Here is a 27,538-nt window from a genome sequence, read left to right on the forward strand (position 1 = left end):
AATATTAGCCTCATACTCTCAGTCATCCCAATTTCATGAGTCGGGCCACAGAAAACATGCAGTCTAAAGTAACCTGTTAAATTAACTAAGAATAATGGTCTACAGACCTACAAAATATGCCCCTGATCAAGATCATTTCTGAAGCCTGGACTGATAATTGTACATAGACATCTTACAGGGACAGACTTCCCACAGAAAATTCATTTTCAAGTAAATGTGAAGGGAAGAAAAAGAATATATTTTTCTATGTCTGTTTTCTATATTCTGTGTATATTTTTCCTATATTTTTGAACACTTTTTTCTGCCAAGACAATTACTTCCTTGCTAAGGGAGAGGTGAAAGTTAGAATAAAAGATTATGGATAATTTTAACTTTTGAATTCCCAGTAAGGCTGAGATCAGAGATTCAACCTGATTGATTCTGCCTTCCCCAAGGCCATCGCAGCCTCTCAGAAAGAATGTTCACACCTCAGAAATGGGTCACAAAGCAGAATTTTGCACAAGAGGAGGCAGTTTGCCAGCCCAGGAAACCCCAAGCACAGCAGCCCCGTTCTGCACAGGATTAGTCCCACTGCCTCCCCAAATTCACCCCATGTCAGGACATCAGCTCTCAGAGAGGGATTCAATACTAATAATACTTAAATTAAACCACTTTTTCATACGAAGCACACGAAGATTCTGGCAATAGGTATTTAAATTGCAGATGAGTCACATAAAACTTAAACCAGACATTGCAATGACTCTGATCAAACGAAAACTAACCAAATGTACGGCATAATTATTCTGAAGCTGTGATTTGATTTATGGAAATTAGCATTTAAACATCTTAAAAGTGATTAAAATAATCATACCATCACCTCAGTTTATATCCTATAATGGTTTCTGCCCCAGCAGCAAATTTCAAAGCTTTTTCCTTTCCAAAGTTGTTTGCCGAGAGCCAGAATATGTGGAAAGCTGGAGATCGCCACCAGCCAGGCTCTCTCACCACCAACCATTATGGGACTGTCACTGGTCTCCTGCTCCACACCAAGGTTTTAAGGCTAACTCTCAACCTCAAAACACAGGCAAAAACTCTCCAAGCTCTTGAGTCCTCTCCTAAATAACGTACTTCGTTACAAAGTGCCCAGCGCACAGCATAAGCATATTACTGACTATGGGATTTACCCTCTCTGCTATAATGATTTTATTTAAATTGATCATTTACCCTAACTGCATGTGATAAACCTACTCTGCGGTGAAAGACGTTTTTCGGAAGACAGGACAACAACTCGGTGGGTGGGAGCAGAGTCCTCTAGCACAGCCAGAAGACCACTCAGATCCTCCACCAAGCCTGTCGGGACCACTGGGCTTCCAAAACCTATAAGTTTTCTACAGCTCCTGCTATTCAAACCAGTCCAGAAGGACTAGAAGGACACGGTCCCTGCTTCCTCTTTAACATTAACTGCAATTGTACGAAACTGGGCTATCGTCTTCTGGGGTCTGTGTAATTTCTTACAGGCTTATCTACATGACCCTGAACTCCAACCACACTAACAGGTCTGTTCTCAGATAAGATGTGTTTATTGACTTATTATGAGAATATTTTTTTCATGGAGTTGCTAAAAACCAAACAAATACAACAGATTAAATACCCTGCAAGAACAAACTTTGATGCAACCACGACAGACTGAACTAAAAAAGTCATAGTTTACTCCCGAAAAGTAAAAACAGTCTTAGAGTTCTTGTACAAGTATCTAATTTCTTACCTTTTCCTAAATGCTTCTCCCTTACACCCATTAATTTGTCTTTTCTTAAGCATGGACTTCCAGATGCAACCTTATTTAGAGAAACTACAGTATCTTCACACAACCAATGAATAAAACACTTTGACAGGTTTTCCTGTGAAAAAGGAACAATAAAAGTCCTGCAGCATCCTGGGACACTTAAAGATCTCTGCTGTGCCCTCATCTGCAGTGCTCAGAAGACATTGCAGACCGAAGCTCACTCTTTACTATACATTAACACACATGCAACTAAATACACCAGGACAGCATGCAACTATTCAATACAACCCGCTCCAGGAGGTCTTTGCTATGAGATACTAAGTTTTTCCATAGAATTTATTTTTCCCCCCTCTCAGATGAAAACCCAGCCCGACACCCTGAGAGCAGAGCTGCACAAAACACCTTAAAGAAAAAGGGAAAACACCATAACACCCTCTACTACAACAGCACTGCCATGTTGTGGGGGCTTTTTTGGTTTGGGGTTTTCTTTATGGTTGGGGAATGGTGGTGGTTTAGTCTTTTTGGGCTGGTTTTTTGTTAGTTTTTATTGGGTATGAGGTTTGTTTTGTTGAGGGTTTTTTTTATCTGTGAGAGGGGGTTACATTTTTTTTTTCATTTGTTTTTGTTTATTTTGATTGGTTGGTTGGGTTTTTTAGGGTTGGTGGTTTGTTTCGGACTTTCAGTTTTGGTTTGGTTTTACTATTTTTTACTATTCAGATTACAATATAATCCCATGTGTAGCTACACTGGAAACAGTGAAGAGTTACTGTGTTGCAGGGTTGGTTTTGTTTTGTTTTATCAAGTCTTCTGGTAAAAGAAAATAACGCACTGCACATTTTCACCTACCACGGAGTGGATCTTTCTTTCCCCTGCCTTCTCACAAATCACTTCACTGAGTTTATACATCTTTCTGCACATATCGAGATGGCTCCCGCTTCCTCATACAAACTGAAGCTTGTCAGACTACATCTCCATTAACAGTTCCAGCAGCACAATAAGAAAGGGACATGCAGAGCAAAGCAGCCGGTGCTAAAAAAAGTCCCATTCTGTGTTCATTTTGGGGAAGGTTCTTCAACCTCAACCTTCATGAGCAGCTGGTGCACATCTTCCAGTTAAAGTTCATTTAAAATAAAAACCAAGTGTGTGCACTACAAGCCCACTCCAGGATGGAAACCAAAGCGGGGTAAGCAAAACCATCAGATGGACAGAAAAGCTCAAAGCCCAGAGGACATACCACAGGCAGCCTCTGGCTACTGGAGCAGCTTCAGATTCGATTTTCAGTTTGAATCTCAGAGAAATGTGTGTCCCCACACACATTTTTAAAGCCCTCTCCTTCACCAAGCATGAAACAACCATCAGAACTGACCACCACCTCTGACCACTCCTGGGCATCGGCACAGACAAGTTGAAGTTGGCTCTGGAGTTCTCTGGTTTGCTTTGCTCCAATACCAAGATTGCTGCATCCCACCCCACATGCCCAGTGCTGCAAGTGAACACTGCACGGGATGTGGCAACAAAACCCTGGCTCAAGACACATACCCATGATTATTATCTCTGGATAGGGTCCCTCCAAAGGAAACAAGTCTTCTTGGCTCTAAGTTTGAAGCAGAGAGAACTGGGAAGTCTGCGCTTGACTTATTAAATTATACAGAATGCATGAATTTTGATCAGAGTTAAGACCGAATTCTGTGCTTTCAAAGTAAGTACTTACAAAGTAAGGAAGTAAACACATTTTAAATGGGTAAATTCATTGTTTATTCTTTTAAATAAATAAATACAATTTCACAAATGATTGACTATAAACAGGAGCCATTTCACAGTTTGCCCCTCCCAGTCAAGCTTCTCTCTGTAGAAACTGAATAGAGAACCACGCAGATGTTGCTCGGTGAAATGGAGCATCTCTGGTAACGTCTTGCTAATGTTCACCTAATTGTAACAATGCTCTTTACTAGATTCTTAAAATCACGTCTCCAGCCTTCTCACGCAGTCCAAGGCGAATTCATAAACATGATCAGTTTGGCAGGCTGTAACAACCTCGACAGGCACAGGCTGTTCTAGGCCTGACCACCATTAATAATTAACTATACACTGACATTTCCTCATGACAGAGTAAGGACGGGGGGGGGGGGGGTTTAGCAGAGTAACTAGTTAGTAAAACCACCACGCTGGAGCTGATGAGAAATTTCCACACTACACCCTTAATTCTTCTGCAAAATAAACAGCCCCTTTTCAATGCCCCAACAAGCACATTCACTACACTGCTCTAGCAAAATGCCCAGCAGGCAAAGCCCAGCCAGTGGCAGTCACCTAATAGCATAGTTACAATTTAACTCAAGAAAACTTGTTTTCCAACTTCTTTCAAGCCTCAGTCAGCAAGAACCAGTTTCAACACACTTGCACGGTTCTCAAAGAGCAGCTGGGCATCAAGGGAGGCTTTCTAAAAGCTCAGTCCCTTCCACCAAATGCACAATTTGAGCAGTAGCACTTACAAAATGTCTTACTTACATTATGCATCATGTTGACACTTGCTGTGATTTCTCTCAGGTTAAAATAAACAAATAAATTTCTTTTGATATTAGGTGCTGCCCACCCAACTTCTCCAATTATTTAGCAAATACAAAGCTGGATTAGTTGCCCTGTCTTTCCACCCCAGAAGATGCCTTATTACTGGTAGTAGCAGCACCTCTGTGTTATTGTTTATTTTGGACATGCAGCTGAACACGCTGTACCGATGTGAGTGCTTTCATACCCGTGAACTGTTCACCCTGAGGAATTCCCTTACTCCAGCTGTACGACTCATAACAAAGCACTGGCAACCGAGGCGTCTCGCAATTTATACAGGAAAACATACCCACAGAAAGTACAAAGCATCAAGAGATACAAGCTCAGGGAAGCCCACTCCTGCAGCCACCTTGAAACCAGCTCTGCAAACAGATCTCTGACCCCTGGGAGGGATGGAGCAGAGCAAAGGAGAAACCCTCGGGGTGTCCCAAGTGACATGTGCCACATGAATTGTTTTCTCACATACCCACGGAGGCAACACTGCATGCACACAGACCCCTCCACAGAGGACAGCGGGATGCAGAGGCACCTCTGACGCCCACCAAAGCAGCCAACGGCTCCTTCCAGGGGGAGCAACCAGGAGATTAATGATAAAAGCAGTGATTATGTTCTTTGATTAAAACCTGTAAGATATTTCAGAGTTCAGGAATTTTGGCCCATCATACGCCAACAGAATTGAGCTGAGCCGATGGCAGCCCTCGCCTGACATGAAACCTCAGTCCTGCAGAGATCAGCGGCGAAGGTTGACGCTGAAAGGCCAGAGGTTGGTTCCAAGCTTGGGGAGAGTCTTGGTGAGAAGCAAACAACAAAATGATCCCATTTTGCAACTGTAGAATGCAGTTACTACCTGCCTGAGAAAAATGTTACAAGGCTGACTTTAGATTTGTGCAACATTTGAGAGTTTTTGAATCAGACACTAACAATGTTGCACTGATACCAAAACCTGAAAGTATAAGTTCATCTAAGTGTCATGCGAACTAGTCTCAATTGGCACCCTTGTCTTAATACTTGGAAAAAAGAAGTAACACCATACACAGAACACAAACATATTTTATATAACATATCAGAGTGAACTCTTATGACTCAATGCTGTCATTTGTACCAGTAGCAGTACTGAAGAATACAATCCCTATATTCATATTTTCCACAAATATCAAAAGCTAAATCTTGTGATGCCAATATGACTGCAATCACAGTTAAAAAGACAAACGGAACAATACTTCAAGTATTTATTTTTCTGCTGGGCAAGAAGCTGTTATGCAACTGAAAAGCAAGCAGCATCAGCCACCAGCCCCGAACGAGAGCGGGCTTCCCGAATCAGAATGTGCCACCATCAACACAAACAGCACATTTCAACCAGCCGCAGCGTGGCCAGCCTAATCTCTTCTTTTAAAAGACTAATTCTTTTTGAACCTGAAAACAGTAGACACAGTGCAGAAGTCCCTAAAAGCGGTGTTTAGGAGAGCCCACACCTCTGAGTTCTACACGACGGTCCAGCGCCAAAGGATGTATTCAAACAACTGCTACTGTCTGTCGCTCTTTCAGGCCGTTAAGAGGGATCAAGGTGAGTAGAGAGGCAGCACACAAAGCCACGCTTTTTCCATCACTGTCCGTATTTCCAGAAGATTTCACTACCTTACCAAAAGTAAAAATAAAATTTGATAGAGGGGTTTAGCTCAAACTGTCTGTTTGTAAACCACCTGTTCAAATGCTGCACTTGAAAAAAATCCCGCAACACTTCCTAAACAAATACATACATCATTTTTCCTTCTTATTTCCAATCATTTTACTTTACTTTTTTTTTTTTTTTTTTAATTGCTTAATTCTGCATTCTTAACCTGCTGGGCTTTTGTTAGAATTAGAAGCGGACCAACCCAGCTAAGAAATTTATTTAGCAGTTTCATTTTAGAATAGCTCTAGACAATATCAAATGCAGCTCCTATAAGAATATAAATCTAGATGTCTATTTTCCTCGTTGCTACTTCCCTATCACAGAATGGCTGGTACACCAGAACAACTGCATGCCCAAGGAGGGGTCCTACTTATATCAAGGTGATTCTTCATCAAGTCCTCTAAACTACTCAAGGTGGAGAAGGTTCATTCAAAATTCTCTTTGACCCTCTAATAAGAGGAGATTTTCAGCTGGACAAAGCACGCATCAATACAGCGACGCAAAATTACCGTTCTCCCCACAGCACTCGCACATTAGGTTTGCAACAGGGTGCACACAAATAACCTGTCAAGCTCATCGAGTCTGACCGGCGATGCAAAAATTTGCAAATCAGGGTCTACTACACCAAGAGGGCACAGTTCAGGTGTATGAAACTGCTTTCTACACACTGAGAATTACCCAGCAGCAAGCAACATCGGCGTTAAAACTTAACCCACTTACAAGAAAAATCACAATCGTTCTTCCAACAGGACCAACAAGAACTTAGTTATCGAGCAGTTACTACCTAGATCATATTCAAATTTCTTCTGCAACAAAAAAAGTTACAGTAAATAAGAACCTTAGCCTTCTTTTGTTTTCAATCTGACTTAACTATAAAAGAATTAAGACACCCAAACCAACACACTTCTCTTGATGCATCTTTTTCTGCTGCACTTGGCAGGTCAGTCACCTCAGCTACACCCAGTAACAACTTTCAAACATACACTTACTGAGCTATATACACACAAACATACATATTTATACACACACACCCCCAGTAAGTACATATTTGAAATGTATTTTTGTATATACACACACAGAATGAAAACTCTTCAAAGTCTTAGCTGGGTTTTTTTTTTTTTTTAGAATATAAATTCCTTACTTAAAACTGGGTTTTTAGTATTTTGCTTTTATGTAACAGGTGTTTTGCTTTCATTATAAGCAACATCATGATGATAGCATTGGTTGCTTACTGAAAACAGCTGTATAAATTAGACATGGCATACATAAAACAAGAAAGAAAGGAGGGGAAAATAGATGTTTACCATTCCTTTCAGATTTCTAAAGATGTGGAGGAAGCAGCGGTTCCTATGGGCAAAAATGAGCACATTAGAAATGCACATTCCCCCACAGAAAGCTCAGCCTTTTGCCTCCTAACAAACCAATAGCTATAATAACCCATATTACAATGTTTCCCAAAGCCACCAGTGCAAGAAATGTCTCCCTCTCCCCTACATGGAGGAAATGACTGATTTAACTATACAAAAAAACATGCAAAAGGAAAGGCAAGATTACAGGCAGCATATGAGCCCAATAGCTAGAGAATAATACTGATAAATGTACCACAGTTTTTCCTCTGTTGTGTTCCCTTCCATATCTAATAACCTTTGTAGAATACACTTTTAACATTCACTCTTGTTTTAATAAATAAAACAAAGTTTAGACATCTCTTCAAACTGAGTTTTAAAAACACATTTAGTCTCAAAGAGCTCCCAAAATATTTATTGAGAAAAACTCCATGTCCTCTTGCAGGGCCCACAGCTGCCGGTCAAGGGAAGGAGTGAACCCACAGCATCACTTAAAAAGCCATAAAGAAAAGGTATTCAAAAAACCCTTTAGAATCTCATGAGAGCAATCTGTTCTTATTAGACTGAATAGCAATTAATTTATTGACTCACAGAATAAGTTGATATTAATAGATAAGAAAAAAGCTGTTTGTCTCCTCTTAAGAAGGCCTGTTCCTTCCAAAGGCCTTCACAAGTAAGACTCCAAACAGTAAAATTCCTTTATTAAACAGATTCAAGTGCTGAAAAATAAAGATCTTGTGAGAACCTCCTCTACCCCTATAAATAGTTTAAATCTTCAAAAAGAATCTGTGGAAAAACTTCTCAACTAGAACAGACAGATTTTAGACAAATAAGCATTCTAATCATTCCAAAACAACAACATAATTGAAAGGAAAGGGGTAGGAAGTAGCAGATGACCTAAGTTTCTAGGAAAACACAGGAAGGAAGAGGTTTACAAGGCAATGATGCACATTTAACAGCTTTTCAGTCAAAAAGGCAGAAAGACATCTTACAAGAAACAAAAAGCCTTCTGGAAATTGTGCAAGTTCCACCAATTGTTGTGTAGCAATACAGGCACCATACAGAAGAGGGAAAAAATGAGGACAATTTATTCAAACTAGTGAAATAAGGTAAAGGTGAAGACACCATTTTTGTAAACACTGACAAAGGACCAAAATGAAGGAGCAAACAATGAGGACTGTCGAAAAACGTGAGAAGAAATGTGGTTTTGTATCTACACATGAAAATGATTTTTGTAAAAGTAAATTGCCAAGGTTTCAGGTAAAGTTGTGCATACACATAATTTCTACAAATACCTGATTCTAGTGGTTACTCTTACCTTCCAGAGCGAGCTTAAATAATCACTAAGAAAAATAAAGCTTCTTTCTTCCCTTGTAATAAACTTTGTATCAATTATCAGTATTGAAGTTTGTTTTCTCTCTGCTCTTTCTTATTTATATGACAACCTTCTCATTCGGACATCGAGCCCACGCAAGCAACTTTCTGTGGGCAGGAACTTGTTTCGGTCAACACCGGGGAAAGGTTCAGCCATCAGCTCACATCCAAGGACCCCAGGGAGCAGGTCTGCAGGGATTTGGTCACACTAATAAAAGCAGCAAACATCTTTGCAACGAAGACAGTCCAGCCACACACAAAGCACAGCTGCACCAGTCATCACAGTCCCGGATTGAGTACTTCTAGGCAGTTTTCCTGCCCAGGGAGCAGTTTTGCTCTCTCCCTTTATCATACTTCAAGACAAGGTGAGGAGACCAAATTCCATCTCACGGTTCACCTTCTTCCATCTCACAGTTTACCTTCTTCCCCAGAGTTAAGTAAAACAGAAGCAAAACTCCTAAAATAACCCAAAGCAAGTTTTCTCAGGTACCTGACACCACTTGCCCCAAGGCAACAGCAAAGCTTAAACTTGGTGATAAAAATCTTGTCTCACCCAGCAATTTAAATTCTCTCCAGTCTCATGTCTTGGAAGTTAAAAGTCCTGGTGGACACACAGACACAGCTGCAGGACAATATGGTGTTGTGACCTAAAAAAGTACAATCTCCAGCACAGAAATCATAGAATGGTTTGGGTTGAAGGGACCTTCAAAGCTCATCCAGTGCCACCCCTGCCATGAGCAGGGACATCTTCACCAGCTCAGGTTGCTCAGAGCCCCGTCCAGCCTGGGATGTCTCCAGGGATGGGGCATCCATCACAGTCTCCTCCTTTAACGATGATTTAATTGGACTCCGCACAAGTATTAGAACCTGAGCTTTCTTGTCCCAAAATTCTTCCACCACTTACTCTGCATGGGCAGCTACTGTGGTCTTGTAAGTATTTGGCAAGTAATGTTTATACAAATATGAAGGCATCTTCATTTGGCAATAACTGAACTTTTACATGAAAAGCAGTAACTGTATTTAGTTTGTACCATGCTTTAAAAAGCACTCAAATAGTTGTCTAGAATTGAGAAATTCTTTTAGTAAGAGTAGAAAGAGATATGAGTTTAAGATTACTGATCTTAGAAAGACTTTTTTTGATAGGAGTGTTACTCATAACATGCAATAATAATTCTCTGTACATAACAATCAATTTCCCTTTTTTAATATTGATATAGTTGCTGTAGCTTTGATGATACTAAATGTATAGGAAAATATTTCTCTTAGCTGTTTTGTCTTCAGATATTTCACTGGATGTTATTTTATTACAGTGTCTTGGAACTCAAATTTAACATTTTTCCAGGCCTCATCCTGTTATACCCAAATATTGTAGAGCTGGAGAAACTGCCATACTCCCAAAAAGGAATATTTTCTAACCTTTCCTGAAAACACAAGGTGAAAAAAGACTGTTAAAAAGAAAGTTTATATAATGCTGGGATTATGAAATGTGTAAAGTTAATAACATAGGAAGAGGTATTTTGAAATTAAACTGATTTTAAGTCACTGAATAAGGACAAAAAACCAAAACAAAACCACACAAAACAGAACTAAACTAATTGAACTGACTTGCTTAAAATCACTCCAGTTATCTGGCTCTTCTTCCATTTTCAAGCAAAATTGCTAAACTGGAGATTAATCCCAGTTTGACAAAAAGTTACCCACTCTCAAAATTGAAGGGGAATATTAAGACACTGTATGAAAATAGTGACATAACATGAAAAAAGTAATATAAAACCGTAAAAAGATTATTGCCAAACTGCATCTAAAAACAAGACTCGCACCAACTCCTACCATCTTTCCCAAAGTTAGCTAAATTGAAATAAAACAACTGAAGAATTCAAGGGGGAGGGGAGAGGACCTGCCCTGTAGGAAACACTACGCGATCAAATAAAGTCACAGACTAAAACCCACGTTCACAATTACATGTTGTTTCTCTGTTCATCTGTCATCCAAAAGTTAAAGCCCCTGAAGAAAGACATAACTTCGTTTTCTCTAGAAATCTGTACAAGAAACAGAGGCTCTAACTTCAAATGGTCTATAGAGGGAGGCAGGGGAAGCCGAGGACAGGTAACGGGATTTTCCAGGCTTTGTGCTTCATTGTAGGTGACTTCAGGTCAAATAAAGGGTGTTCAGTGCCCACAGAAGTCACAAAAGGTAACCCACTGCTAATCTATTTCATAGCACTTGCTATTGAAAGTTGCTTTAAATATAGTTGGCATGGTCATTCAAGGTGCACTGCACACCCACCAGCCATCTCAAATGAGCTCCGTGCTCAGCCTTCTGAATTCTTCATATCTGGGTTCATGTGCAACCCAGAGTTCTGAAATAGTTTCAGATACCTACAGATCCACCCAAAGAATGAGCTTGTCTTCCAAGACCTGGATTGAAAGTAATACGTATTTTCCACTCAATCTCCAATTTTCAGTCAAGAGATCTGAAGAAGTAAAAGTAATATTTCACTGACTCTTAGGAACAGAGACATTAATTTAGTAAAAGCTCCCCAGCATGGAGCTCAACTCCTGCCTTATTTTCAAAGGCAAAAAAATTTAATTGTTAGACCAGCTGAATACAAGTATTTGACCAGCTGTGAGTTTACATAACCCATCTACAGGAGCTTCATAGCATCAATGAAGAAGCACTAAGGATGTTTTCTTCATCAAAGTAATCCCATGCCAAGACTTCCAAAATTCTCCTGTAACATCATTGCGGAATTGAAGCAATTCAGAAACACAAAAGGTACAAACAAGCTTTTTCGAGGTGTGAAAGGCGGATAGTATTTCACAAAACCGAGCAGTGAACACGTAATTGAGGAGCATTGGCATCGCCACCAGGACACCCAACTTCCCTGGTTCTTCCCTCAATCGAGAATCACCAGTTGATTCTCAGGCCCGCGCTACCGGTTCATACTTGTGCCAGTCGATGAAGCAGTTCACCTCAGCTGTAATGCTTTTGCATACGAATTAAATCGTTATATTCTGCGAAGCTAAGGCCTGGCTAGCAAAATATATTTTAAAAGTATAGATGTTCTCTGCTTTTTTCTACAAAGTTCTGTGCAAAAGGCAATACTGCCTAAACTAACTATTCTATACGTGCGCAGCAGTCGCATGCCACAATACCTCACAGATCTCACACGGCAACAGAAACATTTAGCTCAACTAAAAGAGGTTTTCCTTCTGTATTTCACATTCTTCCAAAATACATGTTCAGCCTCGAACGACAGCGCTGTGCCCATGACTGATGCTTTTCTTCCCCCTGACACACATAAGAAAGCCGACTACAAAATTCCTGTTTCGAAATGCACCGCTTTGTCAAAAGGATCTTTATTGCTACAATCAGCACACTGGCAGGGTGGAAAATACAAGAAAGAGAATACAAACTGTTAAACAGAAAACAATTCAAAAAAACAGCAAGAGTACAATCCCTTAAAATAGTACAGACAGGCACGTCCCTAAACACACAAGCTCGGGGAAGCGGAGCCTGACGTTCCTACATGTTTAGGTTGGGATTTTCAGGAGAATTAAGTACAGTTAATTCTGTTCTACCCAGGAGCTGAGTAAGCTGACCCTCTGCCTCCCACCACCTTTAACAGACACAATCAATCCGACAGACGTTCTTTGGAAAACGCCTCCAAAACAACGTTTGTTTTGAAGCAACTGCTGTAAATGGAAGCACGCAACAAGAAAAGCAGCACACGCAAATTCTGATATTTCTATCAGTTGTGTCAACTTCTGTAAGACGAGCTGAAAGCTCAACTCTCCCTCCCCACACCCTGTCTTTGTCTCCGGCATCTCGTTATGCAGGAGCCAGTCTCATTTCCCCGTTTCTGTACGTAGTTGTTTGAAAGATAGGAGGGAGGAAACATGCAAACACAAAGACTCAAACAAAGAAAAATTACAGGCACCGGCAGAGACCCCAGGTTAGGGGCGGCCTCCCAAGCGATTTTTTTAATGAAACTTCACCCCGTGTGATGGAATTCCTCTGATTAAAGTGTCCTCAAAGCCGGAGAGCCACACATCAGCGCCACAACCTGAATTAGAACACCTAGGCAAACGTATCTGGGAAAAAATCATTTACAAGCACAAGCCATGCCACACCCTGAGCAAGCAGCAGAACCCGCACAACAACAGAAGTCACTGCTAATACACGCATTAAACGAAAACTCTCTCTAATTCCTGTTTTACATGATTATAAACACCATCTCACTGTGTGCTACCATAAATGGTTTGCGGCAGCACAGATAAAGCATCCACCGCTGTTATATCAGTATCAGTTTTCTCCTGGTAAGTCCACGCTAACACTTTGCTCTATTTATTTGCGATCTCACCATGCCACTTCATAATACAGTCTTGACCTATTTTCCAGATGCTTAATTAATCTCTTTGCTGGCTGCCACACTTACTAGACAGTTACTGTGTGAGTTTTAAACTTAGCTGATAGAAACCTTTAACAATAATTCCATAACAGAGCTAATTTGCTATGTCAAAAAGTAAGTCCTCAGAGTCCAGCCAAGCTTTCCTACTTTGTGTGAAATCAATCAGAGCACAAACTTTTCACAAATGATGCAATGGGAGGTAATACTGGGGGGGGCATAATCACAGAAATATGCAGTGTTATCAACAACTGCAGCTTTACTTAATACAATTGCCTCTCATGTTAATATGTTTTCCCACAATTGAAAGATACTAAAATAACAGAAATAAACAAGGTTATACGCAAGCAGGAAGATGCGAAAGCATCAGAGAGCCACATAATTTCTGGGAAGGCAAGGCTGGGAGTCTCAAAACAACTTACCAAGTTAACAAAAAAGGAAACCATCGCAGTTTTGGCACCGATGTATTAAGTCAGACGCAACAGTTAGTAACTGAAGTATACCCTCAAAAGAAAGATATTTGTATGTATACAAGCACATAGCACTGACGACTGAGGGCTTGATGCAAATAAATTTTAAAAAAAGAAAACCACTATTTCCTATAGCGTTAGACACATGCGAACACATCTGCCAGTTTTATAATTGACACCGCAACAAAACAAGAACCAGAACAAACCCAGCACAATCCCTGCTGCAATCACCATTGTGTTAAAGCCACCAGCAATAACCCCCTCTGTTTTTACAGAGCTCGTTCTTGGGAACTGACCAAATTTCACAGCGCCAACTTCCTTTCCAGTTGTTTTTATTTATCCCGGCCCCTCCGCACCACTTGCTCCCCTACAGCGCAGGGGAGCGAGTCCCGCTGGTCTCTTCTCGCGGCTCGGGTCCGGCCGGGGCTACGAGGAGCCACCGGGGCGCGGGCAACGAAGAGCGCGACCCGTAACGGGAGCAGCGGCCGCCGCGCCCGGGCGACCCGAGCACACCGTACAGGGAGGTGGCGGCGGCGCGCCCGGGAGGGGAGTGGGGCAGGAACGGAGCCCGCCTGGCCCCACCGCCGGTAACGGGCGAGGCGGGCAGCCACGCCTTCCCCCCGGCGGGCGGCGGCCTCGCCCGGCAGCTGGGGCCGCGCCGGGAGGTCGGGGCGAGCGCTTCCCCGCAGCGGGGAAGGGGAAACTTCGGGGACGCTGCGCAGCAGGCGCCGTCGAGGGTGACGGGAAGGGGAAGCGGCGCCGCCCGCTCCGGCAAGGGCAGGGGCGCACCGAGCGCAGGCGGCGCGGCACCCACCGCGGGACAGCGAGGGGAGCTCAGGCCCGGCCCCGCGCCCCGGAGCCCCCCATGGGAAGGAGGCGAAAGCCGCCAGGGCGGGCAGCGCCCCTCTCCACCCGGCGGGACCGGCCCCGCTGCTGTCCCGGCCGCTCACCTTCACGGATCGGGCCGCGCTGGCGTCCGAGCTGGAGCTGCCGCCGCCGCCGCCGCCCTGGGCATGTCCGGGAGCGCCACGGGGAAGCGCCGCTCCGGCCGGGCTCAGCCTCTCACCCCCGCCGCTCCTGCCGCCGCCGCCTCGGCCGCTGCCATCTTGTCCTGGCGGCTGGGAGGGAAAAGCCCCAGCTCAGCCCGCTCGGCAGCCCGGGCCTCCGCCTCATCTTCCCGGGGAGGGACCCAGCCCGCCCCCGGCCACCGCCTCCTCCACCTCCTCCCGCCTCCACCGCTGCTCTGCCCGCGGCGGCCTAGCGGCGCCCGCCGCCGCCCATCGCCCCGCAGCGCCGGGACGAGGCCCCGCCGAGTGCTGCGGAGGGGGTCTGCGGGCCGCGCCGCACCGAGGCCCCGCTCCGCCGTGCCCCGGGCCCGCGCCCAGCCAGCCGGGCCCTCCCGCCGCCCGCCCGCTCCGCCGCCCGGCCCGGCCCCGCGCCTCGGCGGCAGCGCCCCCGCCCGGCCCCGCCGAGCGACGCCCGCCGCAGCCGGGAGCCGCCCCGGGCCGCCGCCCTGCGCTGCCTTCCCGGCGCTGCGAGCGCTCCGCTCCCCGCGGCCGAGCGCTCCGTCAGCCCCTGGGCGCACAAACCGAACTCTCCCGGCGGTGGAGCTGCGCTGCTGGCCGCCGGCGCTGTGAGTAACGCCCGGCGCTTACCCGGCCCTCTCGCCCCGACGAGGCGAGGCAGGTGAGCGGCCATCGCCTCCCCGGCAGCAGCTCAGCCCGGGCAGGACCCCCTGTCCCTGCACCAGCCCCCGGGAAGCCGTGCGGGGACAATCTGAGATGCTCCTGGCGCTAACTCTCCTCTGCCCGCCCCGCTCTGTCATTATCTGCAAGAACGCAACCTCATGCTTTGTGAGAGCTCTCTAAGGAGCACCTGCAAAACCCCTGACAATCCTAATCATCAAACACCAAACGGTGAGCTCTTCTTCCCCATCTCATTGCCTGCCAACTGCAGTAACATTCACATAACGTGCACGATGAGGAAACTGATGTCACTGAAAAGACCTGATTCTCAAGACCTGCGGTTTGGATGATGACAACGTGAGAATGAACACATGAACCCCAAATCCATGCTCTTGCTTTATAAGATAAAGAGACACCCCTCCCCAGCCCTGAAAAAATAACTGTGAAGCACCAACCTTCTAGATCTGGTGTGCCATCTTTCCCTGATGAGCAGTCCCTGCCGCTTTAGCCAGATACCATCAAACACACCACTCACTCTACGAGTAACAGGACGGAGCAAACATAACCATTTTGTGCCCCACGTTATAGTCCAGCATTGTGCCTTGCTCAACTCTTGACAAAATAACAGGATACACCCTCAGTAACAACATGCCCCTAATATTATACATCACTTAAATATTAGTGGTTGGTTGTAGGACTGGTCAACTTCTGCAAACAGCATTCTTGACCCTAAATAGTATTCAGCTGATGTGGGGCCAAAAAGGAATTACTGTTTGCTTATGAAGTAGTTGGCCCCAAGATAAATCCTTGGCTACAGCTACAACTGGACATCACGTGGTTCTCCACCTCTTGCCAAAAATAACCAACAATTTCTTTATTTACTTGCACAACTACACGTACTCTCCTATTTTTCTCTTGCTACTTGTTCTAGTATTTTCAACGCGTGCCTGCATGATTTTAACCTTTATTTAGGTCCAATCCTTGTAGTAAAGATTGTCAGGATGCCAAGTCAGAATTTGAATTAATTAATTGGAAAAGACAAGAGTCATTGTATAGAAGGACTAAACCGTAACATTGAAGTTACTACTGTACCACCACCAATACTGAGTCTGGTAAGTAATGAGACAGACATTTTAGGGGTGGGGAAAAATAGGTAGGTGTCAATGTTAGTAAATTACAGCTCTCAAGAGCCACTCATCACATCTTGTGCTTACTAATTTTATAAATATTAATCAAGCTTCTCTTCACACGTCTCCTAAAAACAACGTCCTACAGAATTATTCAGATATACATTTTATTAACATATAATTATTTTAAAATATTTCAGATGTTGACAAACATTATTGATTGCTTAACCATACAAACTCTAAATAAAGACTTAACAATATAAAGCATTAAGTATATGCAGATTCAATCTTTAAGTGTATTTAATCCTCAAACATAAATTGGCATACATATCACCCCAAATTAAATGCTTGTGATCTACAGGGAAAAAAATTCCTCACCATGTAATTTTTTATCATTTGATAACCACAACAATCCAGATATGGTTGTGTAAGGAACATTTAATGAAGAATTGTTGTTTTTAAATAACTGAGGACCTGGCACTTGACCCCAGCAGGGGGGAAGGACTGAGAGACATCGGACTATGAATCCTTAATGTAAAACACAGTCTTTTTCTGGAATATATACTGATACCTGTATATATACTGATACCTGTATTTACAAGTTAATTTAGGGGGAAGGACCAAGAGACATCGGACTATGAATCCTTAATGTAAAACACAGTCTCTGGCCGGAATATATACTGATACCTGTATACATACTGATACCTGTATTTACAAGTTAATTTAGGGAAAGTGTAGCCAAAGTACCAGGAATACATATTGATAAGGGGAAGGGTGTTTTATGCGCCAGGGTAGTCTGTAAACCCTGAAGTACCCAACCGATGGGGAACAGGGGAGGGAAATTGCAGCTGTGATTTTTGGGGAGATATAAGCAGGGGCTTTTTGCCCTATTAGGTGTGCCTACCTTTAGATAGAACACCCGGTCTTGCAAAATCATTATTAAAATATGCTTTGCTGAGAGATCCTGCCTGGACCTATTATATTTGCAAAATAATTGTTTCCTATAGTTGTAAACTTGAATGACGCTGATCATCTAAAACCAGAAAATTATTAATCCAATGCTCCACTGAAATACTTGCACAATTTCCACCAGCATTCAGAAAGAGATTTTAATGTAGGTTTAGAAAAGAAGGGAGTGATTTTGGGGTGATTAACATCTCTCGTTATACTGGTCTCTCTCCAGATGTTCGCTAAACAACAGAGCCTCCCAAAACATTTCACCACTGCCAGTTCTGTCCACACGTTCCAGCTTTTGTTAATTAGATCAAGCCAGACTTGCCTGCAACAGGAGTATCAGCAGCGTGTAATCAAACTCTCAAATCTCTTTGAAGCTCCTTCAGTTGCTTTTGTGCAGCACAGCATCTCTCTGAAGACCCGTTATTTGTCCTTTCTGGGGAGCCATTTGGATTAAAGGCTTCCTTGTGTTCAGCGCAAATTCCATCACACTCGGGACTGAAGGGGCCCAAAGGGCATGAAAGGTCTGGCTGGTGCCATCGCAAACTGAAGGGCTGAATCTCCTCCTGCAGCCACAGAATCATAGAGTAACAGAATAGTTTGGATGGGAAGGGACCTGGGAAGTTAACTGCTCGTAAGGTGCACTTGGGCCACAGAAGAGTTTTTAACCGCCCACAACGCATGGTAAGGCTACACACGTTTTAAACACTCTGATAAACATTTCTATCGAAGGTTAAACACAACTGTGTCTGAGAAGCCCTCACATGATATTTTTGTTATCTGTAAAACAGTAAACACTTCCTTGCCCCAATTTTCTCTTGGCAGGTATATTTGTGCTGGCAGGCGACTGAAGGGTTAATACAGAAACTCCTGTTACACCTGTAAGTAATGGGGACTACTGATACCATTTGGAGGGGAGTGTTTTGTTTCAAAGTACTTAAGTAACCCAGTGGAAGGAGGCCCATGTCATTTAGATTAATTTATAAACTGCAGCACTGAAACACACACCTCCATAGGCTCTTTGTTCCTCCTCGTTTCTACACCTTTGCAGAGGAGAAGCAGCAGTCAGGTGCGAGTGCTCAGAGTAGAAAGAAGCAGCATAAGTTACAGAAGAAGATATTTCCAACAGACACAGCTCTATTATGCAGCAAAAAGAAATGATCTGAGGACAAATGCAGGCTAGAAGCTTTTGGCAGCACACCTACCAATGACATTTCGTGCTATTTTTGTTATCAAAATCCCAAGTGTAGACAGACAGAAAATGCTTTGGCTAGAACAATTTGTTTTAGTCATCAAACTGCTACAAGCTACATCACCAAAACACTTTTTACGGCCAGCGTGAGTTGTTTTTATCAGCTTATGAGTTGTTTATATCAGCTGGACTCTTAATTCTTGATCAAACTGGAGTCCTGAACACGCCTCTGCTATTAGAGCAAAACCACAAAGATAAGGACAGCAAGACCACGGGGCTGTAATTCCATCCACCACTCCCATTGCTCAGTCACTAATAACATAGGGTGCAGTTGCATGAAACCATGAGCAGCCTAAAAGTTCACTGCTACTAAAAAGGAGAGAATGGTCTCTTACAACATCCATACATCCAGTGACAACTCTCCAGTGGTGCTGGGGTTGAACCTCCCGTTTAGCAGATTCAACTCACCCAGCTAAAAAGGACAGGGTTTCCTTGGGTGAGTTGCATCGAACGTCAGGGCTAACAAAGCAGAGTTTTTCCTCGTCAGCTCGTACACAGAGCTGTGCAGACTTCCCTTTAGTTTCCCGGGTAGAAATGATGAAATCCAAACACTGCAGAAGCGTGTTGGTTGTTAACACATTGTTGTGACCACTGAAGGTGTCCAGGCTGCAGTCACCTCACCTGAAGACTGCGAGCAGCAAGTACAGGTCAACACAAGGAAGGTCTTTCCCACAGTATTTAGCAGTATCTGTTAAGCAGGGATTTAGTTTGTGGTAGGATTTCAAATTCTAGTATTACTTTGCTGTTTTTTATGAAATATTTTATGTTTACAACATTTATCCTTCCAAAACAGAGATAAGAGTGGACAAAGAGTTAACTATTTTTTTATCCTCTCAATTCCTTATCTGAAGTATTTTTTTAACTGACATAACTGTCATTGAAGTATGACTTGTATGATGAGAAACAAGCATTCGGTGTAATGCATTTGGATTAAAAACTTTTAAAGATCAAAATTCCTGCTGAAACTTGTAAAGAGACCAGAGTTAAACTGATAAAAAGTGCTTTTTTTAAAGCATAAAAACTTAAATTTACACTTTCCACTGATTACCATCATATCCAGTTGAACATGGTTCAAAGTCCCCCAGATCCCTTCTCCATAGATTTGTTTTCTAGACGTATCCAAAATCCAACCTTCTGTTGCTGGGCATAAATGGAAAATGACATTCAGATTTAAAGCAAACATACACTTTGCTCTTTTCGCAACAACTAGAAGTTCAGTTGAGCAGCATTGTGTTTCCTCAATTAAAATACCACACAGGTTTCCTTATGCAGTTTACATTAAGACATTCCTGAGAATAAGCACAGACACTCAAACACAGATTTCAGCTTTTCTTTCCACTTCATTTCCTTTTGCATCAAAACACTTCTGTCTTTACCCAAACAGCTGTAATACAGGACCAAAAAAAGGGGGGTGAGGCGTAGGCATTTTGTTTATTACTTACTGTTTAACTTGTGAGTTAAACAACTTGGCTCCTCCATAAGATTTAAAAGCTGCAAAGGACAGACAACATTTTCTGAGGGCCAGCGGTGGTTTGTGGGGCTTTGTGTGAGGAACACGCTCTTGACGATGCTCCTTTCATGACGAGATCACTGCTCCTTAGGGATCTGCTAAGGTCTGCAGGAGGAGCGATCCACTTCTGTGGCTCTTCCAAAGAAGAAAAGCAGACCAAAAAGTGTTCTTCTGTTTGTCTTTCTGCTTGTTTATTCCTCAGAACCTTAAAAGCCAGTTCTAAGGAACCTCACACACCATCCTGACATTGCTATTGCAAATTCTACCAAGTCTTAATGGTAACTCTAGGGAAAATAACTTGTCTGCACAAGAAGATAATGATGGGGTGACTGAAATGGTGACACTTAGGAAGCGCAGAAGGAATCTTTAAAATCTTTTTGGTTATCAAATAGATGAAAGCTGGCTGTAGTCTACTTGAGATGAACTACCTCTTCTCACTTTGTAAGGAATCCTGTGTAACCTCACCTGGGTGTTCGTGCTCTGGTGGGGGATTGGACTGGGTGAGCTTTTGATGTGCCTTCCAATCTCTGACATTCTGTGATTCTGTGATTCTGTGACTGCTTTCCTCAAGAAAAACAGTGAACAGCCAATTTTGTGCAAGGACTTACAGCTTTCCAAAGAAATTCTAAGTGCTCACCGAAGGAAAAAAAAAAAACAGCCTTGAAGAATTGTTAGGGTATATTTCTTCATTGAAAATTAAACCAAACTGCAGGAAACCTCTGATGTTTTCCTCTGACGCAACCCAACAGAAGTGGATTTGCAGAGTTGGTGCTGAGGACCTGCTATCCATGCTAACCACAACCTAACACCTGCAGACAGTTGGACCACATCTCCTGGTTTAGTTTCACCTGAAAAAGAATCAAGTTTGCTCATTCAAAGGTTGCTCTGCAGTGCACCTGAACCATGGTCGGGATTCACAAGAGGATCTTTTCAGATTCATCCCAACTAAAACACTAATCCCCTTGTGTTTCACATCACCATGGAAAGGCCGCATGACTGTGCTACAGAAGAGTGACATTTATGTATCAAGCAGGAGAGAATACACAGAACTGGAAAAATATCAAGGGTTCAGCTTGAAATTACATGAATAATTACTACTTCAGTTTAGGATTTGCTGAACTTTTTTTCTTTTAAATAATTGTTTTCAGCCTTATGGTTGTTGAAACAACCAACTGGGATAACTATATTTAAGAAAAATGGCACCTTGTTAATTGTCACAGATGATTTTATTCAGGGATGCTGTGAAATGCTTATTTCTCTGCTTATGTTCGTATTACATCAATACGTGTAGATTTGACAGATGCTTCATCACTGTGTCTTAAACTATGGTAAGTTCTTGTTCATTTTTACAGAGGACCACAAAGAGTTAGAGCAATGCCATGTAGTTTAAATGTCTTTACTGGATCATGTATCATGATATTATATGTTTCATTTTCAGTTTGTTTTTCCTCTCTTTAAGAGCCACAGTAGTCAATCATTCCTCATGCATACACTTTAGGAGAGCCACAAGAAAAGGGTGTATATCTTCACTAAATGTATCATGATAATGTAAATTTGTAGTTCGACATGGTAAATTTTCTTGCAAGATTCTAACTAGCTATGTTCATGTAGTTATTAGCTTACATGGTGTCTGAGTTTCTTTCGCAGATTTAATGTTCATGTTTTTCTTCTCTCCTGCTTGAAAATAATTTGAAGTGATTGTTAGGATTAACAAATGCTAAATGTGTACAAAAATCCAGTGGGTTTCTATTTTTGAGGTACTTGGCAAGGAAAAATATAATATTTTACAATATCAGATTAGTACACAACAAAACTGTGAGAATCTGTTATAATCTGAGAAAGGCAGTCAATTAAAAGTCAGGATTATAACACAGAGAATCACACTGAAAGATCCAAAAAAAAGCTTCAAAATTACTGGCGTTAAAACCTACACTTGATTTTGGAGCCAAATAGGAAAAAAATAATCTATTACCAAATTAGTGGTATAAAAACATCGGGAAAAAGTCTTTTTCCTTAACATAAAAGTAAAAAACATGTTGAAACATGAAACACTTTTTCTATGGAGGAGAAAAATGATTTTTTTAAATAAAAAACTATTTCAAATTAAAATTCTGATGACATAGTGACAATTCGTAAAATCTTTAACAGAAAATATTGTACGTTTTTACTGTTGTCTTGAAATAAGCATCATTTCTGCACCCCACCCTTGAGAATATTCATAGGGTACCATCCCCTACTATTACCAACCATTCCATTTTTGCAGTTGAGCAATCACTTCTTTTCTTAGTGACTTATACATTGCAAGATCCAGGGTTGCAGACAGATGAACACCACAAATGTTCCAGCTGACCTCACTTTCCAAAATGCATCATTCCTACAAATAAACGTCACTAAACATCAGCGGTCAGTCAGATTACAGAATTCAAACACAATCCTGCATTACTCAAGTGAGCAATTGCTTATTAGCATGTCTACTGACTCCGGCAAAACTATTTACTTGGATAAAGGTTTCTGGGGCTGTGTTTTTAGGACATATTCCAAAGGATTTTAAAGTAAATAGCTTGATTAACTGACTCCTAGTTCAGGCTGATGTTTTATTATGACAAAGAGAAGAAGCTTTAGGTTAATGGAGAATATACCACTCTCCCCAACAAACCACAGCAGAAAGGAGTGAAACCAAGTTTAACTCTGGTGGGCACTGAACTGCATCCAAGCCTAACTGAAAATTAAACATTAGAAGACGGGATTACCTGGGTGCCTTCAACCTCACCGGGAAAGCAGCTGGAGGCCAATCACGTTAGAAATAAAAAGCAAACAAAAAAACCCCTATTGTTGCACTGGTATAAGGTCCTGCCACTAATCTGTGTGGCACAAATCCTTCCTCAGAAGCAGTTTTACCCGAATCAATTTGCACGTGGCTTCCAAGTGTTCACCTACACCCTCCCTTAATACTTTAATACTTCAAGAGCTTATCCGTATGTTTTCCTGCTTTTTAAAAGCAGATATCTTAAGGTCTTCCTTATTTTTCCCCCATGAGACATCATTAATGAAATACCAGTTAAAATATCTTCTAAAGATTTAAATTACCACATTAGAGGCCCTCATCCTGGAATGAACAACAGAGAAGGCACGTTTTAATTACATGAGTTATGAAACTAGATCAAACCATTATAAGGAAAAAAAGGTTTCCTTCTTCAGCAAAGAACATGTTTTCCTATAAATGTTTTTATTCTAAGATACAAATATTCTAATGAATTTTCTCCCAGTGCTAAAAAAAATAACTTGTGCTTGTTTTTTTCATGTTTTTCTGTTCCAAACCAGTAACAGTCCAAAATCTGTTCCAAAGGAAAACGTGCTGCTCAGCAGTTATTTAATGAATTGTTTTGACCGAGTGAAATACACCATGTCCACTCCTGGTAATGAGACACTTGGCAGAAAGTATCACATCACAAGAACAATAGCAGCAGATCGTCACTGTGGGCCACAAAATACTGTAACCTCTGAGCAATCTCTCCACGAACAATGGAGGAGAAGATAAGGTAACATTTCTACTTGGCTGACTGCATGTGCAGTTGGCGGCGCTTTAGCTTGTCATGTTTTAAGCTTATAAGCATTTTTATCATTGGAAAATGTTTATAAATATGTATATATATATATATTTTAAAGCATACTGTTGTTAATAAGACTTAAAGCTCATGTTGTTTTCAGACTTAGATTACAGAGGCTTTTGGTTAAACAACAAATGTGTAAAATACACTAAAATATCACAGCATCCGTTTTGAAGATGACATATCTGCCCATGTAACATTTTAATTAGGTTTGGAGTGAAGGCAGACAGGAAATCGGTTGTTTTTCTGGCTTTATCATGTTTCTATATAATTACCACTCTCTGTTATCGGAACAGAGAGTACAACTGTACACATGCATGATCTGATGTTTAAAAGAAGATGACGGAGCAGGAGCAGAAAGGAAAATGGCCAGTTTGTATCTATAAATAAATACATGGTCACAGTCATCATGTCATGTTCAACACTAAAATTAACTCTGATGGTACAACAGGTGAGAAAATGAAAGGACAGAGACTGCAAAGCATCAAATGTTATTGGTACACCAGGAAGACTGAGCCTTTCTAGATCGTGGTGAGATTCTACTGAACGTGCAAAAGTTTTATCATTATCCTCAAGAGTTTCACAATGACGATGAAATGATCTTGCTGTAGCTTTTCTTGGAGGACATCACAAGTAATAGAAGAATTGCCATCAGGGCACAGAGGCAAAGAAGAGGCCACAGCATCAGCCTCCGAAGCTACTTAAAACAGACTAGAGATCTCAAGAAAACAGAAAATTGGGGATCTTTGTAAAAATAGGTTAATTTTTGCCAATGCTGTACTTGAACTTAGAAAACACACTTTTTACAGTTCTAATATGTGCACTGCAATTCAAGACTATTTTTTTTAAAAGAAACTGCATCTCTCTTAGAATGGGATAATGAACTGGCATGTGTTACATAAATAGTACATCTGCCAGGGATTAAAGTACCTCCATTCATACATCTTGTGCCATATTTTAAAAAGGAAAAGGCGTACAGCTATTCTAGACAAATACAATTAAATAAGTATAAATTAATGTATCCTTTTCTTATTTCAATGACAAAAAGCACCTTTGTAGACTTATTTTTCTATCTGCTTTTTATGAAATATTTTTTTAAAAAATACAAGTCTGAAAGTAGCCAGATTTTTTAATTAAAATTATGCTTTGTTAATCAGTTCAATTGAATTTATTATTCAATTTCATAAGTGTTAAAGACAGCATTGTAATCCACAGTGCATGTAGCACATTTAATAACAAGCATTCTTATTCTGGATAATACCTCAAAATGTGTTAGAAGTGTATCCTGTGAGGAAATACATCACCTATCACTCATGTTTCACAAAAATACCTAAAAGCAGCTCAAAGTCATAGCTAAAAGGGCAAGTGTCGGGGCACAAACTGAAATACTCCAACATTAAGGCATGAAAAAGAGCAGAAAAAAAGCACTTAATCAAGACATAGGGACTTTTCAACCAACCTTTCTATATAGTAAAAGCAACGCTGTTTTAATTCCTTGAATGTGTTTTAGGGTATTTATTATTGAGCCATAAGTACACAGTGCACACGCACATAGCCAGTTTTGTATCTGGTTTTATTCACCTGTTCATTCAGGGGATCAACAGCATCAGGGGCTGAGTCAGGGCTGGGCATAAACTTCCTGCCATTTGACTGCAGAAAGGAACTAATGGACAGTTACACACAACACAAGCAATGCTGGCTGAACTAATTCCTGGTGCAAATCCATTATGGTCAGTAAAATTATCTCTAGGATGAATATGGCTCCAGATGCTTATTGATTACTGAAGGAAATTTGCACACTGAATATTTTATTTATCAAGTTTCTTACGTACACAGCTATTAAGATCAATGGAATAATGCTAAAAGCTCCATTTTCATTCAAACATGTCCTGGTGCTTTGTGTGTTATAACTACTACATAAAACTAAATCAAAATCATATAACACTTAAATTAAATTACTAATTAACAGGAGAAATATGCAGAACATTAGCATTAATTTCAGTAGACAAAGAGGCAGTAATAGCACAGTAGCCCAAGTTATGGGCTAGAATTTCATGGTCAGGAGTCACCTAAAATATAAAATAAAATGGTGGCTTCTGAATTAAGTCTTACAGAGCTGGCTATCTAAGTATCAGACAGGAGACACCAGATGGATTCAGACAGAAAAAGGGGATAGACAAGGGAAAAAGGAGACAGTGTTGGCCAGCACTACATAGGCAGAATCACATCAGTGCGCCAGCTGCCCGCCTGCCTCAGGAGTCCTGATTTCCTGAAGGAAGAAAGTTTGCCAGCGTCGGTGTTATTCGATATTGTATGGCTGCCAACATTTTCCCTCTCCTGAAAGACGTAAAAATGTTTATAACATGTAAAGCCCAAGAAATACAATACCGGTCTCACTGAAATCCAAAAAAAAAGTCCATCAGTTACACGGATGGGATCAAGATTTTCCTCTGATAATTTTCCCATTTGTTCAAGTGATGATTATACATCTATTAACATGACTCAAAAGTCAAGACTCGGAGAACAAAATTTAATGAGAAAAGTAAAAAAAGACAAAGCAAAACACATACAAAAAAGAACAACAACAGCAACAAAAACTGATGGTGAGAGTCGTTCCATTCGTCATTACATGCCACAAAAACTTGGAAATGAGCTTTTTCTAGTCTGGCATGATGACAGCTATTTACTTGTGAATTTCAAAGCAGTGTAAATATTTTTGTTTTAACAGACGAAATGTAACTATCAGTCACCAAACATTCTTTACCATTTAAACACATTTCTTAGCAGACACAAATTCATGTGTTATACTTGAAACTGGTAAGTATTTCACAGCAGGGTATTGGTACTCTTCATTCATTTTTTATTAAAAAGTTGTATCTATTACATGTGTGAAAGATTGCTCTAGCTGCTTATATGAGTTGGCATTGCACTCAGCAGATGATACTGAAAAGCACTAGTTTAATTCAATAATTACTTCTTTAACTTTCTCATGTTTCAGTTCCAAGCTCAAAATATTACTTTTAATTAAAAATACAAGAGGAGATTGCTTAGTTATCTAGTTCTTTAACAGTGCACTGCTTAGCATAAGGCACTTAAAATTAATTTAATCACTGTCTGTTGCCTTTGCACTAAGTGGTGCTTAAAAATGAGCTGGTTAACTCATGTCCTCTAACTGATTTGTTTTATATACCTAAGGAAAGAAATCAGCTCCTACCTGTATTTGTGATCAGTGATGGAGTCACCTGATTGCAGCAACCTGCTCATTTCTCCTTTCCCCCTTTCATTTCAGCGAGTGCATCTTTCACCAGTAGCCTCAGAAATGCCTTTTGCTCTCATGGACTCAGTTCTGTCATTTCTAGCATCCATTGCCTTTACATTATTTACAATGATTTTACATTGCCTTCTGCAGCTTATTACCTTCACTAAATAACTGTGGAATCAAACTTTCTACTTAAAACATCTTTGGCAAAGCTCTTTTCTGAGTAATACTTTTCATTTGGTTTCTTTTCAGAGTATAAATTTAAAGCTTGACGTTTATGAGACAAACAATAATGAAGTTGTGAGGCTTCCAAAATGATTTATTTATGAGACCTCTTTCTAACCTTTTAATTTAAATCTTTATTTGGAATTGGGTTAACAGAAGAAAGTGAAATATATTTTTCACTCTAATCCTAAATCAATATTAGCTCAGCAAATTATTTTATCTGAGCTAGACACCATATATTTTTACCATTAAAAGTAATCTGCAGCAGGCAATATAACTAATGCTGCTTAATAATAATTCATTTCAGTCCACAGAAAACTCACA

General features: G+C 41.2%; 1 protein-coding gene across 3 annotated transcripts in view; it reads right to left on the reverse strand.

The window, feature by feature from the left end:
- Positions 1-16,261, reverse strand: part of HIPK3 (homeodomain interacting protein kinase 3) — a 73,230-nt gene extending 56,969 nt beyond the window's left edge. The window contains exon 1 of one of the 3 annotated variants that reach the window (XM_082057953.1): positions 15,735-16,261. The gene's annotated coding sequence lies outside the window, so the exon portion shown is untranslated. Of the gene's footprint in view, positions 1-13,890; positions 14,495-14,544; positions 14,802-15,734 lie in introns of those variants that run through there. The other 2 variants (XM_082057952.1, XM_082057954.1) reach the window with 2 other exon arrangements.
- Between the last annotated feature and the right edge of the window lie 11,277 nt (positions 16,262-27,538).

Source organism: Streptopelia decaocto, assembly GCF_964273445.1.
Source record: "Streptopelia decaocto genome assembly, chromosome: 7".
NCBI lineage: Eukaryota > Metazoa > Chordata > Aves > Columbiformes > Columbidae > Streptopelia > Streptopelia decaocto.